We start from the raw sequence: 23,144 nt of genomic DNA, 5'->3' as shown, positions 1-23,144 counted from the left end.
CAACGTACCCGAACAGGCGCCGGAGTGTGGCGACTAGGGGATTTTCACAGTAATTTTATTGCAGTGTTAATGTAAGCCTACTTGTGACACTAATAAATAAACTTAAATAAACTTTCATAAACTTTTAAACCAAATCTTTCACAACCTGCTGGTCATGTGGCGAGCAGAATGCACACATACAGACACTGCTTTAATGACACTCCATGAGCATTGGGCACTGTTTTCTCGCTGACAGCACCTGCATGTTACTCCAATGAAGGGGAAAAAGAAATGGATTCAAATGGAATGAAAGCTTCATTGGTCAATGAAATAAAAATTGAAAATGCTGGAAATACTCAGCAGGTCAGTCGGCACCTGGGACCTCTTGAGGTTTTTCAGCATTTTTTATTTTCATTTTAGATTTCAAGCCTCTTGTATTTTGTACCCATGTTAATGGGTGGAAATAATTCATGTTCACCCTATCAGTGATGTGGAGATGCCGGCGTTGGACTGCGGTAAGTACAGTAAGAAGTCTCACAACACCAGGTTAAAGTCCAAAAGGTTTATTTGGTAGCACAAGCTTTTGGAGTGTTGCTCCTTCTTCAGGTGAGTGAAGAGTTGTGTTCACAAACAGGGCATACATAGACACAGACTCAATTTGCAACATAATGGTTGGAATGCGAGTCTTTACAGGTAATCAAGTCTTTACAGGTACAGACAATGTGAATGGAGAGAGGGTTAAGCACAGGTTAAAGAGGTGTGTATTGTCTCCAGCCAGGACAGTTAGTGAGATTTTGCAAGCCCAGGCAAGTCGTGGGGGTTACAGATAGTGTGACATGAATCCAAGATCCCGGTTGAGGCCGTCCTCATGTGTGCAGAACTTGCCTATCAGTTTTTGCTCAGCGATTCTGCGTTGTCATGTGTCGTGAAGGCCGCCAAATAAACCTGTTGCACCCTATCGGTAACATCAACACTATATACTGCACCCTTTCCTTTCTTTCCTTCCTTGGGTGACACGGTGGCAGAGTGGTTAGCACTGCTGGCTCACAGCGTCAGGGACCCGGGTATGATTCCCGGCTTGGGTCACCGTCTGTGCGGAGTTTGCACATTCTCCCCGTGTCTGCGTGGGTTTCCTCTGGGTGCTCCAAAGATGTGCGGGTTAGGTGTATTGGCCACGCTAAATTGACCCAAGTATCGGGGGGGATCAGCAGGGTAAATATGTGGGGTTGCAGGGATAGGGTGGGCTTGTTGTCAGTGCAGGCTCGATGGGTTGAATGGCCTCCTTCTGTACTGTAGGGATTCTATGATTCTCCCCTATGTGCTTTATGTACAGTATGCTTTGCCTGTATAGCGTGCAAGAAACAATACTTTTCACTGCATCCCAATACATGTGACAATAACAAATCAATCCAATTTAATTCAATGTTCCATACAAATAATTTTCTGGGGAAGAAATGACTCAATTTCCTTTATTAAAGTTAGTATTCAAGTGCAACTGGATTTCCTGTTTTCGACATTGTAAACACTGCTGTCCACTTCTTCTCTTTGTGTTATCTGCTTGTAGGCAGGTCCCTGGTGTCTATTCACAGCACACTGCTTTACAGTGGGCATGGCAAAGACGTGAGCCTTGAGTCTGTCTCAGCCAGAACTGAGATTGAGTGCACGGTGCTGGCATTAATCCGATCCACAGGTATGCCAACCAGTCAACTGAGCGAACCTCACCACCAATCCCCCCCTCCCCCTCCCCCGCCCACTCACCAAGCGCTTGCGCCACCTTACTAAGTTAAAATAATGGGCTTCCAGACCATTGCCAATGCAGCCCTTTGGCTGACCACTGTAAGATACGAGGCAGTGGTGGTGGGATGACAAGATCATCCGATTTGCTGAGGAATTTCTTCAGCTCTTGTAGAGGAAACCGCTTCATGAGGAGCTCCAGGTGTCAGCATTCATTCTCCAACTCCATAGCCTTAACATTGGAGAAAATACTTTCTGCCGCCAGTCTTAACAGCCTCCAATGTAATGTGCCATTTACTATCTGACCGCACCACTCAGAGATTTGCCCTTTAAGTGCCCTTTCTTGACACTTTTGTGTTGGAATACCAAATACATGATGCGCACACTCTGCCTTTGTGAGATTTGAAGTAAATTTTATGTAGGATTCTGGGACCTCTGAATTCCCAACAAAAGGGGTAGCTTTCAACGTCCATCTCTACTTCTACTGCACTCGTCCGCTTTCTGCTGGAGTATAGAACATAGAACATAGAACATAGAACATTACAGCGCAGAACAGGCCCTTCGGCCCACGATGTTGCACCGACCAGTTAAAAAAAAAACAAAAAAAAAAAACTGTGACCCTCCAACCTAAACCAATTTCTTTTCGTCCATGAACCTATCTACGGATCTCTTAAACGCCCCCAAACTAGGCGCATTTACTACTGATGCTGGCAGGGCATTCCAATCCCTCACCACCCTCTGGGTAAAGAACCTACCCCTGACATCGGTTCTATAACTACCCCCCCTCAATTTAAAGCCATGCCCCCTCGTGCTGGATTTCTCCATCAGAGGAAAAAGGCTATCACTATCCACCCTATCTAAACCTCTAATCATCTTATATGTTTCAATAAGATCCCCTCTTAGCCGCCGCCTTTCCAGCGAAAACAATCCCAAATCCCTCAGCCTCTCCTCATAGGATCTCCCCTCCATACCAGGCAACATCCTGGTAAACCTCCTCTGCACCCTCTCCAAAGCCTCCACATCCTTCCTGTAATGTGGGGACCAGAACTGCACACAGTACTCCAAGTGCGGCCGCACCAGAGTTGTGTACAGTTGCAACATAACGCTACGACTCCTAAATTCAATCCCCCTACCAATAAACGCCAAGACACCATATGCCTTCTTAACAACCTTATCTACTTGATTCTCAACTTTCAGGGATCTATGCACACATACACCTAGATCCCTCTGCTCCTCCACACTATTCAAAGTCCTCCCGTTAGCCCTATACTCAACACATCTGTTATTCCTACCAAAGTGAATTACCTCACACTTCTCCGCATTAAACTCCATCCGCCACCTCTCGGCCCAACTTTGCAACCTGTCTAAGTCTTCCTGCAAACTACGACACCCTTCCTCACTGTCTACCACACCACCGACTTTGGTGTCATCAGCAAATTTGCTAATCCACCCAACTATACCCTCATCCAGATCATTAATAAATATTACAAACAGCAGTGGCCCCAAAACAGATCCCTGAGGTACACCACTTGTAACCGCACTCCATGATGAATATTTACTATCAACCACCACCCTCTGTTTCCTATCCGCTAGCCAATTCCTGATCCAATTTCCTAGATCACCCCCAATCCCATACATCTGCATTTTCTGCAGAAGCCTACCATGGTGAACCTTATCAAACGCCTTACTAAAATCCATATATACCACGTCCACTGCCTTGCCCCCATCCACCTCCTTGGTCACTTTCTCAAAAAACTCAATAAGGTTAGTAAGGCACGACCTACCTGCCACAAAACCATGCTGACTATCACCTATCAATTCATTACTCTCCAAATAACTATAAATCCTATCCCTTATAATTTTTTCCAACATCTTGCCGACAACAGAAGTGAGACTCACCGGTCTATAATTCCCGGGGAAGTCTCTGTTCCCCTTCTTAAACAATGGGACAACATTCGCTAACCTCCAATCTTCTGGTACTATACCAGAGGCCAACGACGACCTGAAGATCAGAGCCAGAGGCTCTGCAATCACTTCTCTTGCCTCCCAGAGAATCCTTGGATAAATCCCATCCGGACCAGGGGATTTATCTATTTTCAGACCCTCCAGAATATCCTGCACATCCTCCTTATCAACTGTAATACTGTCTATTCTACTCCCTTGCAACCCAGTGTCCTCCTCAGCTATATTCATGTCCCCTTGCGTGAACACCGAAGAGAAATATTGGTTCAATGCTTCACCAATCTCCTCCGGTTCCACACATAATGAACCTTTCCACAATATTACGTAAAAAAACATGATCAATATGAATAGCTCCTGACCTCATTCTGTTCACTATTTCATGATGAATTATTCCCCAGCATACGCTGGTTTACTTTATACTTATCACTGAATCATTTTCAAACAGATCTGCTACACTTGTTGCAGCACAATACTTGTATTTATCAAGTGCCTTAGTCTCAAAGCACTTCACACAACTAATTACTTTCATGGACGCTGTAACATAGTTAAATAAAGCACCCTTCTGTGCCAGCAAAGTCCCATAAACATCAGTCCAATGCCAGTTAATCTGTTCCTGGTGGTATCGGTGGAGGGTAAGAGTCTGGCGAAGATACTCTTGTGAACTGCCTGCAAATCTTGTCATGCGACCTTGAGGCAATTATATTAATGTGAAGCATCCACTTGAAGCATTGGGAACAGGCAGTTGAAAATTGAATCTGAAATCAAGCAAACCTAACAGTGCGTCTCACACATGGGTGTGGGGGGTCGGGGGGAGGTGGGGGTCACAGATTCAGAATAAGACATTAAGCCATTAAAGACCGAGGCGAGGAGAAATTTATTCACCCAGAATTCTCCAGTTCACAGAGCTCCAGATGCTCAGTCACTGAGTATACTTAAGATAGAGATTGGGAGATTTGTGGATACTGAAGGAATTGAGCGATATGGAGAGAGAGTGCAGGCGGGTGGAGTTGAAGTAGAAGATCAGCCATGATCTTGTTGAATGGCAGTGTAGGCTCCAAGTGACAAATGGCCCACTCCTAATTTCCTATTCCACTTCCTTCTGTCGGGAAAAAGGTACAAAAGTCTGAGATCACATACCAACTGACTCAAGAACAGCTTCTTCCCTGCTGCCATCAGACTTTTGAATCAACCTACCATATATTAAGCTGATCTTCCTCCACATCCTATATGTAACTGCAACACCATATTCTGCACTCTCTCCTTTCCTTCTCCCCTATGTACTCTATAAACGGTATGTTTTGTCTGTAGAGTGCGCAAGAAACAATATTTTTCATAGTATCTCAATACATGTGACAATAATAAATCAAATCAAATCCAATATTTCTTATGTTACTGTGGGTTACATTGGAACATCAGAATACAGTGCTAGTCCTTGTCTGGGACTCATCCCTCCGGCTTTGAGTCAAGGATGCTCCGAACTGAATGAATCTGCCACATTGCAGAGATCACAAAGCTTTGAAGATCAGTTCCTGGAGAGGCGATGGCCTAGTGGTATTATTGCAAGACTATTAATCCAGAAACTCAGCTAATGTTCTGGGGACCAAGGTTCGAATCCCGCCATGACAGATGGTGGAATTTGAATTCAATAATGACAGAATATCTGGAATTAAGAATCTGCTGATGACCATGAAACAATTGTCGATTGCCGGAAAAACCCATCTGGTTCACTAATGTCCTTTCGGGAAGCAAATCTGCCTTCCTTATCTGGTCTGGCCGACATGTGACTCCAGAGCCACAGCAATGTGGTTGACTCTCAGCTACCCTTGGGCAAGTAGGGATGGGCAATAAATGCTGGCCAGTCAGCAACGTCCATGTCCAATGAATAAAAGAATCAGTTAGAAACAGGGATCAGAGAGTGTGTTGCAGCCAAATTCATTTTCCCATAACATCGCTATCAAAAAATGGCCCAGCCAATTGATTTTGGACCTATGGCCTAACTAAGTGTAACTGCTTTGAAATCAATTTTGAAGCCTTAAGATACTATGGGAATAACCAAAGATTCCTGGCAACGTTACACATTGCATCAATGATCTATGCGAGATAAGCACAAGCTCCATTAGGAAGATGGATAAAGACTAAAAACAGCAAGAAGAACGTAATTTGAAAAGGAGCAGAACTTGTAAAAATAAGATTAGTTCAATAATGCTGCTTCCTTTTGTAAAAGGTAATGTAATCTGTGTGAGGCTGTAAATAGCATTTAGAATCCTCTTAGCAGCTTTTGAAAATCTTCACAGATTTTCCATCGTGCTACTTGACAGAAATTGTTTCGTGAATATTTATAACCATCCCAAAGGAATCTGGATAACTGCATGTGTCAACTCAAAATAACCAGGCATGTGATCAGTGTTCCAAATAAATCAGGCCTATTCATTTCCCATCCCTTGCCAATTTTTACCCCTCCCCTCCCCGTTTCTCTCTTCTCCACTAGCCGTTGTCTGCTTGTTACAACCTCATCCAAGTGATTATGGGTTTTAGCCAACTGATTTGTCCACATCGGACACAATCTAATACCAGTCACGTACACAAGTTGTGTGGGAGGAAGCGGCAGTTCGAACCCCCTAACCAATTTTCCCCTTTCTTCAACTTGATCTGCGCTGGCTGAGATCGGGTCAATCAGCAGATATCAAGATCAAATAATGGTCGAGAGCTTCAAGTTTTGAGGTGTCTAGGTTACCAACAATCTGTCCTGGTCCCTCCACACCGCACCTCTACTTTTTCAGGAGGCTAAGGAAATTTGGCATGTCCACTACGACTCACCAATTTTTACGGATGCACCATCGAAAGCATCCTCTCTGGATGTATCACAGATTGCTTTGATTCCTGCTCTGCCCAAGACTATAAGAAACGACAAAGGATTGTGGACGTAGCCCAGTCCAGCATGCAACCCAGCCTCCCATCCATCTCAGAAAAGCAACCAGCCTATTCAAGGACCCATGTACCCTGGACATACTCTGTACCACCTTCTTCCATCGGGAAAAGATACAAAAGTCTGAGGTCACGTACCAACCGACTCAAGACAGCTTCTTTCCCGCTGTCTTCAGACTTTTTAAAAATTCATTCGTGGAGATGGGCGTCACTGGTGGCTATCATTATTTGCCAATCCCCAGTTGCTCTTGTTCAGAGGGCAGTTGAGAGTCAACCACATTTGTCAACCACTCTTGAATGGACCTATCTTATATTAACTTGATCTTTCTCTACACCCTAGCTACGTCTGTAACACCACATTCTGCACTCTCTAGTTTCCTTCTCTATGAGCGGTATGCTTTGTATAGCGCGCAAGAAGCAAACTTTTTCAACTGTATATTAATTCATGTGATAATAATAAATGAAATCAAGTCAAAAATTTGACTTATTATTGTCACATGTATTGGTATTTCTGGAGCGTTTGGCTCAGTGACTAGATAAACTTGCTGAGCCATTCCACTCATCCTCCTGATATAGAAGCAGATGTGAGGAATGGAGGGCCAGCCGTGATCCTACTGAACGACAGAGCAGGCTCAAGGGGCCGAATGGCCTACTCCTGTTCCTATTTCTCATGGTCTTACAATCTCATTCTTTATTCGTAATAAAATTGCAAAAATACCAAATCGTGAGATCTAAGTATAGAACGTCTCCTTGTTTCATCGCTTTAAATATAAAAAATTAACTGCCAGATTTCACCCCATAATAACAGTGAATTTTTAGATCATGTTGAAGCCCACACGGGCATAATGTGTCCAGTTTTTTGTTTCCCTGTTGCGTCTTACTTACAGGGAAGTGATGATTAGCTGAGCTGCACTATAGAAACTATGGTTATTTTTATCTGCATTTCTCACAGAAAGCCTGATGAGAGTAGGAGATATTTTGCAAGGCAGTTAACAAGATTTGACTGAGCTGCAGTGAAGCATGAATTCCTGTATTTAGTCTCTGTTCTCCTTCATTCCTACTGGTGGAATTATTTCAGATTTTGAACAGCCAGTGGAGTGGGGTGGATTTACTTGACAGCTTGGTCTCTGTAAAAAAAAATAGCGTGATGCAATTAAAATTGTTGCATCACATCAGTCTATTCTGTAAAACAAGTTGCTTTTAAATATTATAGATGTGGCGCTGCCCTCAAGATGCAGTCTGCAGTGATATATATATCACAATATTTTTCAATCATACAGTCCAATTCCATTTCTGTTCAATTTATCTAACTGCAAGCGTTCTTTTACTGTCAACTCCCATAATATTCCATCAAGAAAAGAAAAGGATCAGCGCTGGGACCCCAGCTATACGCTATATATTATTTATTTATTTATTAGTGTCACAAGTAGGCTTACATTCACACTGCAGTGAAGTTACTGTGAAAATCGCCCAGTCGCCACACTCCGGCCCCTGTTTGGGTACACTGAGGGAGAATTTAGCATGGCCAATGCACCTAACCAGCACGTCTTTCGGACTGTGGGAGGAAACCCACGCAGACACAGGAAGAACGAACAAACTCCACACAGATGGTGACGCAGGTCCTTGGCGCTGTGAGGTAGCAGTGAAGTTACTGTGAAAATTGCCCAGTCGCCACACTCCGGCGCCTGTTCGGGTACACTGAGGGAGAATTTAGCATGGCCAATGCGCCAAACTAGCACATCTTTCGGACTGTGGGAGGAAACCGGAGCACCCGGAGGAAACTCACGCAGACACATGGAGAATGTGCAGACTCTGCACAGACAGTGACCCAAGCTGGGAATCGAACCCGGGTCCCTGGTGCTGGGAGGCGGCAGTGCTAAACACTGTGCTGTCCATACTAATGACTTAGATTAGGAAACTAAATGTAATATCTACAATTTTGCAGATGACACAAAGCTGGGTGGGAGGGTGAGCTGTGAGGAGGATGCAGAGATCCTTCAGTGTGATTTGGACAAGTTGAGTGGGTGGGCAAATGAATGGCCGTTGCAGAAAATTTGGATAATTCTGAGGTTATCCATCTCAGTAGCAAAAACGGGGAGGCAGATTACTATCTGGATGGCTATAAATTAGGAGAGGGGAATGTGCGACGAGGCCTGGGTGTCTTCATACACCAGTTACTGAAGGTAAGCATGCAGGTGCAGCAGGCAGTAAGAAAGGTGAATGGAATGTTGGCCTTCATAGTGACAGGATTCGAGTGCAGGAGCAAGGATGTCTAGATGTAATTGGACATGGCCTTGGAGAGGCCACACCTGGAATATTGTGTGCAGTTTGAGGAAGGATGTTCTTGCCCTAGAAGGAGTGCAGAGAAGGTTTACCAGACTGATTCCTGGGACGGTGGGACTTACGTATGAGGAGAGATTGAGTCTGTTAGGATTGTATTCACTGGAATTCAGAAGAATGAGGGGGAATCTCATCTAAACCGATAAAATTCTAACAGGACTAGACAGGGTAGATGCAAGAAGAATGTTCCCTAGTGGTGAGGGTGATGGTGGGTCACAGTCTGAAGATACGGGGTAAACCGTTTAGGACAGAGATGAGGAGAAATTTCTTCACCCAGAGTGGTCAGCCTGTGGAATTTGCTACCACAGAAAGTAGTTGAGGCCAAAACATTGTATGTTTTCAAGAAGCAGCTAGATATAGCACTCGAGACAAAAGGGATCAAAGGATAATGGGAGGAAGGTGAGATCAGGCTATTGAGTTGGATGATCAGCCATGGTCATAATGATGTGGAGATGCTGGTGTTGGACTGGGGTAGACACAGTAAGAAGTCTCACAACACCAGGTTAAAGTCCAACAGGTTTATTTGAAATCACCAGCTTTCAGAGCACTGCTCCTTCATCAGGTGAGTGGCTCACCTGATGAAGGAGCAGCGCTCCGAAAGCTCGTGATACCAAATAAACCTGTTGGACTTTAACCTGGTGTTGTGACACTTCTTACTATGATCATAATAAATGGCGGAGGAGGCTCAAAAGACCAAATGGCCTCCTTCTGCCCCTATTTTCTATGTTTCTAAACTCCATCAAGCAAACACCTCCCACCACGTGCAATTTACCCTGGTACGGACGGTGTCCCTTCCACTTTCTCTCCTCCTGAAGAGATACTTCTTGATTCTTAAAACTAACTCACATCACTATCTCTAATACCTGATCTCCCTCACATAGCAACAACTTGTATTTATATAGCATCGGAATTGCCTTAGAGAATGAATCAGTGAATCATAGAAACCCTACAGTGCAGAAGGAGGCCATTTGGCCCATCGAGTCTGCACCGACCACAATCCCACCCAGGCCCTACCCCCACATATTTACCCGCTAATCCCTCTAACCTACGCATCTCAGGACACTAAGGGGCAATTTTAGCATGGCCAATCAACCTAACCCGCACATCTTTGGACTGTGGGAGGAAACCGGAGCACCCGGAGGAAACCCATGCAGACACGAGGAGAATGTGCAAACTCCACACAGACAGTGACCCAAGCCGGGAATCGAACCCAGGTCCCTGGAGCTGTGAAGCAGCAATGCTAACCATTGTGCTACCGTGCCACCCCGTGAAGGCTGTCACTTATTCAGTTTAGCACAATGCGTGTACATATTCTTGCTGTCTAAGCAATGCCTTGACCAATCAGGATCAAGCTATCTGGTTTAAATTTCAAACAATGCTTGGCAGTTATCTGTCTTGTCACCATCAACAGATGCAAACTCCACCAATCAGAGTCCACTTGCTAGCCAATCAGTATTCTGCTCTGATATAGTATAAATTGTTGTTTGCCCCTTATACTGGTGTTCTTGAAGTATCCTGATGAGTGCAAGATGAAAAACTTCAACATATCTCATTTTTCAGCAATAACCAAGTTTTGCCAAATGACCTCCTTGAATTTGTTGGGGCATCTGAACTTTGGAATGCTGAACAATGAGGCAAAATGCAGGTTGGCTTCAGCGTACAAACGGAACCGCTCCACACCTGGGGTTAGATTGTGGTTTCTTCATTTCCAGCAATCAATGAGAGGATTTACTGGGAACAGATTGCCAGCTTCCCCATTTGTCTCTCTTCATTGGATTGAAAAATCCAGTGAAGAAACCCCTCTTCAGGAAACTGCGTCAACAATAGGTTTTTGGTGTTTAAGAGCCATGTTTTTGTTTGTTTAATCTTCATCATGTTTCATAAGGACTGCATAAATTGGCACACTCAAGATGCACTCCTGCCGCATTCTGGGTACGTATCAAAGGAAACTGCACAACCTCAACCTTGGTTTTGCGTCCGTTTATTTCAGGAAGTAGAAGCTTTACACTTAAATACATTTAAGGTATGTAAAGACACATGGTGGGATCTTACTGGCCGTCCACGCCACGCTCCAGCTGCAGCAAGGTCCGAAAATTTGGCAGCCAGCCAAATCTCCGTTCGCTGCGGCAGGTTGGGAAAGTCCCGCCTACGTGAACACTGGTCGGATTGCTGGCACAGACATTTTGACAATGGGAAAAAACGGTGATGGAGATCTACCCAAAGGTCTAATCGACTGCTGACCTGTTGTGGGGTAGGTAGGAAAAGGATAGCTGGCAGGAATGTGATTGGGAGTCAGGATTTGATGTTTCAAAAGCCAAGGGCAGTTTTGTTCCCAATTCCCTGATCATGGGCTCCACCTGCGTACCAGATCACTCCCCATCCTTTCTCACTACACTGCGAGATTTAACCATCTCCAATACTGTGAGACTCTGCCCACCACCCACGCTCCAAGGCTTCATTCCATCTCTGTTGAATCCAGGAGTCTATCCCCAGATTTCCATCTACTTCAGTTCTTGGAAATCCTTACAAAATTACTTGGATCACATTTGCAAAGTTTCCTGATAACAGATCCACAACCAGTACTCCCTGACCCTGAGATCTCTCTCTTATCCCCAGTGCTCTTAAACACTAAGAACCACACCACCCACCAGCTCCCCCCCTGCCCCGACCCCTCCCCCCCCCCCCCCTCCACCCCCCGGCCCCTTTGATTTGGATTAACAACATCTATCTGGCATTCCCAGTATCTCAAGTCTCCAACAGAATTAAGCCACCCATTCCCTCCCCAAATTCTCCCCCTCGTCTCCCTAACCATCAATCCCCGCACTCCTTCAAAATGCTTCTGTATCCAGTTAACTCCATCAGCGTGTGGCCAGTCTTGGTGCATCTGCTCTGACACTCCAAGTGAGCATGGAAATAATATTTGCCATGATGCCTCTGTCCTTACGACGAATGCCACAAAAGGTCTGCCAACATTCAAAAGGTTTATTTGAATTGGGAGTGTTTGTGGGAGATGGTGGCATAGTGTTGACGTCACGGAACTAGTCAACCAGAGGCTCATGGGTTCAAATCCCATCATGGTAGCTGGTGGAATTTAAAGTCAATTAATAATATCTGGAAGATATAAAGTCAGTCTCAGTAATGGTGACCACAAAACTGTCATTGATTGTCCTAAGGGCCTATTTGGTTCTCTAAAGGGCCCTTTAGGGAAGGAAATGTGCCAACCTTATGCTGGTTTGACCCACATGTGACTCCAGACTCACAGCAATGTGGTTGACTCTTAACTGTCCTCTGAAATGTATAGTTCGAGGGAGATGTAAGTTTAAGTTTACTTATTAATGTCATAAGCAGGCTTACGTTAACACTGCAATGAAGGGGATTACTGTGAAAATCCCCTAGTTGCCATACTCTGGCGCCTGTTCGGGCAGACTGAGGGAGACTTTTAACAAATGCTGGCCTAGCCAGCAATGTTTGCATCCCATGAAAAGAATAAAGTAAACTGGACAGGCAAAGCAATCTCATAATTGTCATTCAGATAAACTAACATTATTGAAGTGATAATTAAAGCAGTCCAATTGCTGCCTTAACAGTCAGGACAAGACAGGCGTAATGCTTATGTGTTATAATTAAATAGGAAGTTGAAAAGTCCAACTTTTTTCTTTGCACCCCTTCATACAATAGATAACCAGAATGCTTTTTGAAAAGGAAATGTGAAAAGTTTACTTTGACTCCACTCAATACCTTAAAAAAAAGAAATCCATTGCTTTGCACTTAATAACTCTAATAAACAACAATTCAAAGAACAGGGCGTGCAGTGACGTGCCTGATGGTGTCCTTCAAATAAAAGACCCAAAGTTATTATCAATAATTTGTCTAAATGCCATTTCTGAAAAAGCTGGAATCATGTGAAATAAAAGTAATCTATCGACAAGGCAATGTTCCATTTCGACGATGATTGGTGTGACGGGACAACAAGGCTAATGCCTGATTGACAGCAAAGGACTCATTCTGAAACACTCTGAATAGTCCCGCAATTATCTTCCTCTTTCTGAGTAAACCACCTCATTTACACAGAGAGGGAACAAAAGAGAGAAAGAATCAATCTGCCTGCAATCCAAAAGGGCACCCAACTCCTGACCATGCCACAATCGAAGTAATTTAGTTCATTTTTCTGACTAAACAAAGTGACAATGGGATTCACTGCAAATTATCAGAGCTGGTTAACCCATTGATACCAACAGTTGGAAGTTCAATTGGTTCAGAAATCTCAGCTCAGAGTGCTGGTGTGAGCTCTGCAAAGGCTTGGCTTCATTGCTCTCTCCACAAATTGCATTTCATTGCCGCATCCTTCCTGCCTGATATTCCTATTATATCTAGTTTATCCCTTACCTCTGTGGCATAGGTTGCCCCTTTCCCAAAGGCACCAACTTTTACAGATGCACCGTAGAAAGCATTCTTTCTGGCTGTATCACAGGCTCCTATTCTGTCCAAGACCACAAAAAACTATAAAGGGTCGTGAACAAGGCTCAATCCATCACACAAACCAGCCTCCCATCCATTGACTCTGTCTACACTTCCCATTTTCCTTGGAAAAGCAGCCAGCATAATCGAGGACCCCATGCATCCCGGACATACTCTCTTCCACCTCCTTATGTTCTTCTGTTGGGAAAAAGATACAAAAGTCTGAGGTCACGTACCAAGACCAACTTTTTCCCTGCTGCCATCAGACTTTTGAATGGACCTACCATATATTAAGTTGATCTTTCTCTGCACCCCCGCTATGACTGTAACACTACATTCCGCACACTCTCCTTTCCTTCTCTATGAACGGTATGTTTTGTCTGTAGAGTGCACAAGAAACAATACTTTTCACTGTACACTAATACATGTGACAATAATAAATCAAATCAAATCATAACTTAAATTGGGTGCCAAGTCAAAGGGATCTCCAATAACACTGATATCATCAAGCAGGGTAAACAGCCAATTACATTCAGGTATTTTCACAGACAACAAATAGGGCGGTAAAACAAACTGATTTTTTTTTCATTTTCAATTAAAATTTGGCAGTGTGCAAAATGATTGGGACATACACGTGAGATTAAGCAGAAGCTGAAATATCATTTCAACAGAGAAATTTGATAATCTAATAGATTTTTCAAGGTCAGGAATTTGTGAGCCAATGTTTTCTAATATCAATGATGGACTTAATACACTGTAAAAAGAAACTGTGCTTTATTGTTCTGCCATTAGACTTTTGAATGCACCTTCCTTTTTTAAATTGATCTTTTTCTACATCCTAGCTATGACTGTAACACTACATTCTGCACTCTCTTCTTTCCTTCTCCCCTATGTACTCTAAACAAAGAACAAAGAACAGTACAACACAGGAAACAGGCCCCTCGGCCCTCCAAGCCTGTGCCGCTCCTTGGTCCAACTAGGCCAATCGTTTGTATCCCTCCATTCCCAGGCTGCTCATGTGACTATCCAGGTAAGTCTTAAACGATGTCAGCGTGTCTGCCTCCACCACCCTACTTGGCAGCGCATTCCAGGCCCCCACCACCCTCTGTGTAAAAAAACATCCCTCTAATATCTGAGTTATACTTCGCCCCTCTCACCTTGAGCCCGTGACCTCGCGTGATCGTCACTTCTGATCTGGGAAAAAGCTTCCCACCGTTCACCCTATCTATCCCCTTCATAATCTTGTACACCTCTATTAGATCTCCCCTCATTCTCCGTCTTTCCAGGGAGAACAACCCCAGTTTACCCAATCTCTCCTCATCGCTAAGACCCTCCATACCAGGCAACATCCTGGTAAACCTTCTCTGCACTCTCTCTAATGCCTCCACATCCTTCTGGTAGTGCGGCGACCAGAACTGGACGCAGCACTCCAAATGTGGCCTAACCAGCGTTCTATACAGCTGCATCATCAGACTCCAGCTTTTATACTCTATACCCCGTCCTATAAAGGCAAGCATACCATATGCCTTCTTCACCACCTTCTCCACCTGTGTTGCCACCTTCAAGGATTTGTGGACTTGCACATCTAGGTCCCTCTGTGTTTCTATACTCTTGATGGCTCTGCCATTTATTGGATAACTCCTCCCTACATTATTTCTTCCAAAATGCATCACTTCCCATTTATCCGGATTAAATTTATTGTAGCGATGAGGTCTTAGCGATGAGGGCGGCACGGTAGCACAGTGGTTAGCACTGCTGCTTCACAGCTCCAGGGTCCCGGGTTCGATTCCCGGCTCGGGTCACTGTCTGTGTGGAGTTTGCACATTCTCCTCGTGTCTGCGTGGGTTTCCTCCGGGTGCTCCGGTTTCCTCCCACAGTCCAAAGATGTGCGGGTTAGGTTGATTGGCCAGGTTAGAAATTGCCCCTTAGAGTCCTGGGATGTGTAGGTTAGAGGGATTAGCGGGTAAAATGGGTGGGGCCTGGGTGGGATTGTGGTCGGTGCAGACTCGATGGGCCGAATGGCCTCCTTCTGCACTGTAGGGTTTCTATGATTTCTATGATTCTATGAAATTCCATCTGCCACCTCTCCGCCCAATTTTCCAGCCTATCTATATCCTGCTGTATTGCCTGACAATGCTCATCGCTATCCGCAAGTCCAGCCATCTTCGTGTCATGCGCAAACTTGCTGATAACACCAGTTACACCTTCTTCCAAATCATTTATATATATCACAAATAGCAGAGGTCCCAGTACAGAGCCCTGCGGAACACCACTGGTCACAGACCTCCAGCCGGAAAAAGACCCTTCAACCGCTACCCTCTGTCTCTTATGGCCAAGCCAGTTCTCCACCCATCTAGCCACTTCTCCTTGTATCCCATGAGCCTTAACCTTCTTAACCAACCTGCCATGTGGGACTTTGTCAAATGCCTTACTGAAATCCATATAGACGACATCCACGGCCCTTCCTTCGTCAACCGTATTTGTCACATCCTCAAAAAACTCCACCAAATTTGTAAGGAACGACCTCCCTCTTACAAAACCATGCTGTCTGTCACTAATGAGATTGTTCCGTTCTAAATGCACATACATTCTGTCTCTAAGAATCCTCTCCAACAACTTCCCCACCACGGACGTCAAGCTCACCGGCCTATAATTTCCCTGATTATCCCTGCTACCCTTCTTAAACAACGGGACCACATTCGCTATCCTCCAATCCTCAGGGACCTCACCTGTGTCCAAAGAAATGACAAAGATTTCCGTCAGAGGCCCAGCAATTTCATCTCTCGTCTCCCTGAGCAGTCTAGGATAGATGCCATCAGGCCCTGGGGCTTTGTCAGTTTTAATGTTCCCTAAAAAACCTCACACTTCCTCCCTTGTAATGGAGATTTTCTCTAACGGGTCAACACCTCCCTCCGAGACACTCCCGGTTAACACGTCCCTCTCCTTTGTGAATACCGATGCAAAGTATTCATTTAGGATCTCCCCTATTCCCTCTATGAATGGTATGCTTTGTCTGTATAGCGCGCAAGAAACAATACATTTCACTGTAACCCAATATGTGTGACAATAATAAATTAAATCAAATCAAATCCTGACGGTCAACAACTCACATTCCTATAGTGCCTTTAACACAATAAAACATTGTAAGGTACTTTATTCTAGCATAAGCAGACAAAGATTGATATTGAGCCAAAGGCGGGCATCTTAGGATGGATGGACAAAAGCTTGGTTAAAGAGGGAAATTTTCTGGAGGGTTTTAAAGGCATTGAGGAAGCGGAGGGGCAGAAAGGTTGAGAGATGGACCTTCAGTTGAGTGTGTGAAATGACCTGGGCGAGTTCTGATGAAAGGTCATTGACTCAAAACTCTAACGCAGTTTCTCTCAACACAGATGTTGCCTGACCTGTTAGCGTTTGCCAGCATTTACTGTTTGGGTTTCCGATTTCCAGCACCCACAGTGTTTTGCAGTTGCTTTGGTGTCATAAATGACAGCTGATACATTTGTTAAGACTTGACAAACATGATTAGGTTTATTGATGAAATAACAGCAGTTTATGTTGTTTATGTGGACTTGCAAAAGGGGTTTGACAAAGTGCGACATAATATTGACATTAAAGCCCACCCAGAAGGTAAAAAGCAATTCAGACCGGTATTCTTATTTCCCCATTTTACTGGTGTTGCATTTTGAAGTACACAAGACTAGTTCCCACAGGTATTCTTATTTCCCCGATTCATTGCTTTTTTCCCCTTCTGGACAGGGCTTAAAGGGGGAGCCCTGGTATGAATAAAAAATTGACTAAGAGACAAGAGCATAAATTAATAGTGAGTGGTTGCTTATCAGACTGAAAGGAGGTATGCAGTGGTGTTTCCTATGGGTCAGTGTTAGGACCACAGCTCTTTTTATATGTATTAATAATCTGGGCTTGTATATAGGGGGCATAGTTTCAAAGTTTGCAGATGATATAATGTTTGAAAATGTTACAAATATTGAGAATGCACTCAAATATTGAAAGGTTGGTGAAATGGGCAGAGGTGTGGCAGATGAAATTTAGTGGAGAGAAGTGTGAAGTGAAGAAGGAAGAGGTACTATAAGGTAAATTACACAACTTTAAAGGGGATGCAAGAACAGAGAGACCTGAAGATTCATATCCACAAATCTTTGAAGGTGGTCGGACAAGCTGAGAAAGCTGTTAAAAACACACACACACAGGATTTTGGGCTTTAGTGCAGATGCAGTGACAGATTGGTATTATCGCTGGACCAGTAATCCAGAGACCCAGGGGACTCTGGGGACACAGCAAACAGTGAAAATTGAATTCAATACAAATTTAGAATTGACCATTGTCAATTGTCATAAGACCCCATCTGGGACACTAAAGTGAAATTTGCCGTGCTTACCTGGTCTGACCTACATGTGACTCCAGTTCTACAGCAAGATGGTTGACTCTTAAATGCCCCTCAAGGACAGGGAGGGATGCTCAATAAATGCTGGCCCAGCCAGCGATGCCTGCATCCCATGAATGATTGAAAAATAGGAAACAGAGTCATGCAGTACAAAAGCATAAAAGCTTATGCTGAACCTTTACAAGTCATTAGTTAGACCTCAGCCAGAGTATTGTGTCTTATTGTGGGGGGCGCACTTTCGAAGGTTATCAAGCCTGAGGGTGCAGAGGAGATTTACGATGAATGATATCAATGATGAGGGATTTTGGTTATGTGGAGAGACTGAGAAACTGGGGATCTTTCTCCCTGAGGAGAAACGGTTAAGGGGAAATGCAAAGAAGCATCCAAAACCATGGAGGGCATTTAAGGGGAGGAAATGGCATAATGACATTGTCACTGGACTAGTCATCCAGAGACCCAGGGTAATGCTGTGGGGAGCCGAGTTCAAACCCGATCACGGCAGATGTTGAAATTTGAATTCAATAAAAGCCTGGAATTAAAAGTTTGATGATGAACATGAAGCCATTGTCGTAAAAACCCATCTGGTTCACTGACGTCCTTTAGGGAAGGAAATTTGCCCTCCTTACCTCGTCTGGCCTACATGTGACTCTAGATCCACAACAATGTGGTTGACTCGTAAATGATCTCTGAAATAGCCTCGCAAACCACTCATTTCAAGGGTAGTGAGGGATGGGCAACAAATGCTGGCCCAGCCAGCGATGCCCACATCCCCTGAATGAATAATAAAAAAAATCATAAACAAAGGGTAACTGTTTCCACTGGCATAAGGGTCAATAACTAGATGACATCTTTTTATGTTAACTGGCAGAAAAAGAGGATAGATGAGGAGAATTTCCGTTCACAAAGCACATTATTATGGTGCAGGAATGCACTGCTCGAAACGGTGTTACTCTTAACTTTAGAGAACAACTTGCAAAGGACAATTTGCAGGCATAGGAGGAAAGGACATGGAAATAGAAATAATTACGTTGCTCTTTCGAAGAGCCAGCGGAGATGTAACTGGTGAATGGCCTCTCCCCGTGCTCCACGGTTTCACATTGAAGCATTATTTTTTTGCTTCTTGTTCTTACTGGAATGACGGAGGTTGAGGGGCGACCTGATAGAAGGCTACAAGATTATGGACAGAGCGGATAGTCAGAAGCTTTTTCCAAGGGTGGAAGAGTCAATTACCAGGGGGCATAGGTTTAAGGTGCGAGGGGCAAGGTTTAACGAGATGTACGAGGCAAATCTTTTTGACACAGAGGGTGGTGGGTGCCTGGAACTCACTGCTGGGGGAGGTAGTGGAAGCAGTGACTTTTAAGGGGCGTCTTGACAAATACATGAATAGGATGGGAATAGAGGGATATGGTCCTCAAAGAGTAGGGGGTTTTAGTTCAGTCAGGCAGTTTGGTCAGTGCAGGCTTGGAGGACCGAAGGCCTGTTCCTGTGCTATAATTTTCTTTGTTCTTTGTATGTTCAGCTTAAACAGGAGTCAAATTCAAACAGCTACAAAGAGCAATGCTCTCTTTCTCTCAGGGAATCAAATGAAATGCTTTGAACCAGGCACATGCTGCTAAGTGCTTCTGCTGGCTAAGCTCTTCTTCAAATTCAACTACCATTTGATAAATGGTAACAATTTTTCTATTCAGTAAACTGTGGGACATTGCTAAATGATCCTGCATTTGACCACCACAAGTGTATTCGGTGCAGCATTTAACAATATCGGATGAAAAAGAATTAACTTTCTGTTTACTCTCTGTATTAATAACCATTCCTCTAGGTTTCCTTACAGTCTGCACTGGAAATTCAGCAGGTCTGCGACGACTCCCACCAATTTTTACAGATGCACCATGGAATGCACCCTTTCCAGATGTATCACAGCTCAGTATGGCTCCTGCTCTGACCAAGACTGCAAGGAGCTACAAAGGGCTATGAATGTAGCCCCATCCATCACGCTAACCAGCCTCCCATCCATTGATTCCATCTACACTTCCTGCTGCCTTGGAAAAGCAGCCAGCATAATCAAGGACTCCACACACCCTGGAAATACTCTCTTCCGCCTTCTTCCATCGGGAAAAAGATACTAAAGTCACGTACCAACCGATTCAAGAACAGCTTCTTCCCTGCTGCTATCAGACTTTTGAATGGACCTACTGATGCACTATCAATCAAGCAAAGACTAGTTTGTATGCAAGAACAAATAGGCTTTTATTAGCAAAAGACTTGGAGCACACCCATGCCGATGAACTGGTCCAGAGACTGAGGCAGGGGGTGGGGAGCAGTCACCTTTATACCTGGACCGGGGGGGAGGAGTCCCAGGCAGGGATGGCAGGGGCATGTCCAGGCATGTCACACACACACACACACACACAGGCAATAAGCTAACAGTGGTTTACCACATCTACCTTATATTAAGCTGATCTTTCTCTACACCCTAGTTGTGACTGTAACACTACATTCTGTACCCTTTCCTTTTCTTCTCCCCTATGTACTCTATGAACGATATGTTTTGTCTGCATAGTGTGTAAGAAACAATACTTTTCACTGTATCATGTGACAATAATAAATCAAATCAAACAATATATAAGCAAACTGTTTGTTGGATCACGTTTTTTTGCAAAATTTGTTTAAAGATATAGGCCGGAATTCTCCAGTCTCACATGTCCCAACACTGCTGCATTCAGCCAAACGTCCGTTCACAGCAGTGGAACCAGAGAATCCCAGCCACGGGCGAGGTCGGAAAATTCCGGCCAAGGTATTCCATTATTCATACAAAGTTTAACCCCTAACAGTCAGCAACATTACAGCATGTCTCTCCCCATGGATCTGTGCCAGATTCATGAAGTTAATAGATTTCCTCTAGCTTTATGGAGCTTCAAACAATATGATTTTAGAAAACAGGTATCCCCGATGTTACAACAGCGATTGTACTTCCAAGTGTATTTCGTTGGCTGTCATTCTCTCTGGGAACGTCCTGCGATTGTGAAAGTCACTCTATAGATCCAAGCTCTTCCTTTCAGGGTGCTGCAATGTTTGGGTGAGGGCGATGACGGCTGAAACCCTTCCCACCCACTTGTGTTCCTCTCCTTTGCATTTTGTCCTGCAGGAGGCGAGAGTTAGTGACTAGCCATCGTCAAAGGAATTGAAAAAGCCGGCCCAGATGCATGGAGTGGCTGTATGGAGACGTGGAAAGGCAGCAAGAGAGGCCCAGGGTGGGGATTTGATGCATTTAATGTGAGGTGAGGTGAGAAAGGAGAATTGGGAGAGGCGGGAAGGGTGAGACAGTTCATGGTGTAAAGATGGCAATGGGAAAGATGTTTGTCAAGAGATGGATGCTGTGGTTTGCTCTTTTGGGAGGAGTGTAGTGAAGTGCTGCGGAAAGAGGTTGTTGTGCTGCGGAAAGAGGTTGTTGTACCCCTGAGGTAACAACTTCTTCTGGCGTTGTGGTCCTGTCGGAGCTGGGGATGGGGGTAGGTGATGGCAGTTGCTGAAGGCATTGAGCCTGGAAGTGACCTCTGTCCAGTTCTGGGCCAGTGCCTCTCTGGGGAATGCGCTGGGGAACAGAACTTCACTGCCTTCTGTCACCTGAATTAAAACCCCTAGGGAGGTATCACATGAGCAAGGCAGCCCTTCTGCTCTGGACGTTAGACTAGGCACCCTCAAACAACATCAGCTGCAAAGTCGGGGTGTGAACTTCACTCAAAAAGGTGCATCCCTATTGTGAAAACATTGGATACAGTAGTGGTTCGTGGGACTTTGTTCAGATGTGTCATGGATTTGCCTGGTAACAGCAGGACCCAGAATTAATAAAGGGAACAAGAGAATGTAATCTACCTGGCAACAGGGGAGAATATGGCTGGTGCTGGCAGTACCCAACATTCAAAGGGGATGATGGGATGTGCCCTTTTCCCAGTAACGAGATCAGCAAACAACAAGATAAGATCAGATGTAAATAGCCCTCTTATTAGGAAGCAGTTAACCTAGATTTAATTTGATTTGATTTATTATTGTCACATGTATTAGCAAACAGTGAAAAGTATTGTTTCTTGCGTGCGATACAGAAGAGCATTCCATTCATAAAGAAGGAAATGAGAGAGTGCAGAATGTAGCATCACAGTCATAGCTAGGGTGTAGAGAAAGATTAACTTAATGCAAGGTAAGTCCATTCAAAAGTCTGACGGCAGCAGGGAAGAAGCTGTTCTTGAGTCGGTTGGTACGTGACCTCAGACTTTTGTATCTTTTTCCCGATGGAAGAAGGTGGAAGAGAGAATGTCCGGGGTGCGTGGGGTCCTTAATTAAGCTGATGACTGAGAGATCAGTGGAGACATACAGATGTTAGTTGTCGAGAGTCAAGCAATGTGTGAGAGAGATAGACTGCCTGATATACTGGAGACAGAATCAGAGCGAGTACCAAGGTATGATTGCCAACTCCTGCAGAAGCAGTCAGGCCAGTTTAACATCTCCCAGGAAGGCCAGTTCAACATCTAAAGACAAGCCAGCTAACAGCAGAGGCCACTTTTAGAGTCTCACAACCAACCTGGTGCCTTTGTAAAGGCGGCTTAAATATCTTCACTGAACCAGGTAAAAGACACTCCCCAGACTGGATCATCCTCCTGATATTGTGTGGTAATGATAAATGGATTTAACTTATAGATTAGTTTCAGGAATGGGGATGTCTTACTGAGTTCATCTATTATAGATATAGTTTGGAATAAAGGGTATTTTCTAGATAACAATTGTGTGTATGTTTATTACTTGTGGTGTTTACTTGTCTTCTCGCATTATAAACCTGTTCATTGTCTTTTCTTTAATTCAATAGTCTTTAGTAATTGTTACACTACGACTGGGCAGCTTATTCTGAGGGGTGGTTTCACGGGACTCCTCACACCATTCCAAAACCAAACTAAACACCACCATGAACCAGTGTCTCATGTCGAGATGCCCTCGCAGGTGATATCGACTGTTTCCGCACTGGCCAAGACCTTCATGCAGCAACTTGGCACAAGTGGGGCCTTGCAAGGAACCCGGACTGCCGCTATGGTGCACCCCAATCAATGACTCCCATCATTAAAGCCTGCCCCCTAACAAAATTCAGCAGAGGGCTTCGAGAGCCCCATCCAGCCACTGCGGAAGCTACTGCCTGACCTGGTGGTAACTGCACACGCTAAAACAAAACATCAGCGGAATTTAAATTCAATAACATCTGGAATATAAAGCTTGTCTCGATTATTGGTTCAGGACCCCTTTGGGGAAGGAAATCTGCCCTCCTTACCTGGTCTGGCCTACACGTGACTCCAGACCCACA

At 44.4% G+C, this 23,144-nt stretch overlaps 1 protein-coding gene across 1 annotated transcript in view; it reads right to left on the bottom strand.

Moving 5' to 3' along the window:
- The window catches only part of sez6b (seizure related 6 homolog b), a 934,329-nt gene that overhangs the window by 169,641 nt on the left and 741,544 nt on the right, over positions 1 to 23,144 (bottom strand). The gene's annotated exons all lie outside the window — the stretch shown is intronic.

The sequence above is a fragment of the Mustelus asterias genome, chromosome 12 (assembly GCF_964213995.1).
Source record: "Mustelus asterias chromosome 12, sMusAst1.hap1.1, whole genome shotgun sequence".
NCBI classification, from domain to species: domain Eukaryota; kingdom Metazoa; phylum Chordata; class Chondrichthyes; order Carcharhiniformes; family Triakidae; genus Mustelus; species Mustelus asterias.
Note: the sequence above shows the minus strand (reverse complement) of the source record. Positions and strands in the feature narration are given on the sequence as shown.